Here is a 728-nt window from a genome sequence, read left to right on the forward strand (position 1 = left end):
ACCTTTGAAGCAATCACATCTCCTGAGAGAGTGGGTGATGAAGGATGGTAAATAAGATCGGTGCCAGTGCTACCTGATTGGCTCCCATGCAGGTGGCATGTAAAAAGCACCCACTACACTCTCAGAGTGGTTGGCGTTAGGAAGGGCATCCAGTAGTAGAAACCATACCAAATTCAGAGTGGAGCCAGGTGCAACCTACTGGCTTGCCAGTCCTCAGTCAAACCGTCCAACCCATGCCAGCATGGAAAACGGATGTTAAATGATGATGAAGAACAAAGAGATGATGCCAGAAAAAGCAAAGGTTACATAAAGAAGTTCATTAGCTTACAACTGTTTCTGTTATGCGATGCAGTGGACTCTTACTTGAGTATACAGGTAACATCCTTTAGCTTCATCAGAACCGTAAATATGAAGTACACTTTATTTGGGGAAATTACATTTTTGGAATATACAGGCATTACAAGTGAGAAATTTTATGTTGATGCCTATAGAAAATCCTGTCCAAGAGTAGAAAAAGTGAGTTTTCTTTTCCTTTTCATTCTGGTGTAAATACATGTGTATATTTGCATACTTTTTCTATTTTTGGACACCTTGGGCGAGTCTCTTCCACTATAGCCTCAGGTCAACCAAAGCCTTGTGAGTAGATTTAGCAGACAGAAACTGAAAGAAGCCCATTGTGTATATATGTATGTATATATATATATATATATATATATATATATATATAT

Source organism: Octopus bimaculoides, chromosome 4 (assembly GCF_001194135.2).
Source record: "Octopus bimaculoides isolate UCB-OBI-ISO-001 chromosome 4, ASM119413v2, whole genome shotgun sequence".
In the NCBI taxonomy this organism is placed as follows: Eukaryota; Metazoa; Mollusca; class Cephalopoda; order Octopoda; family Octopodidae; genus Octopus; species Octopus bimaculoides.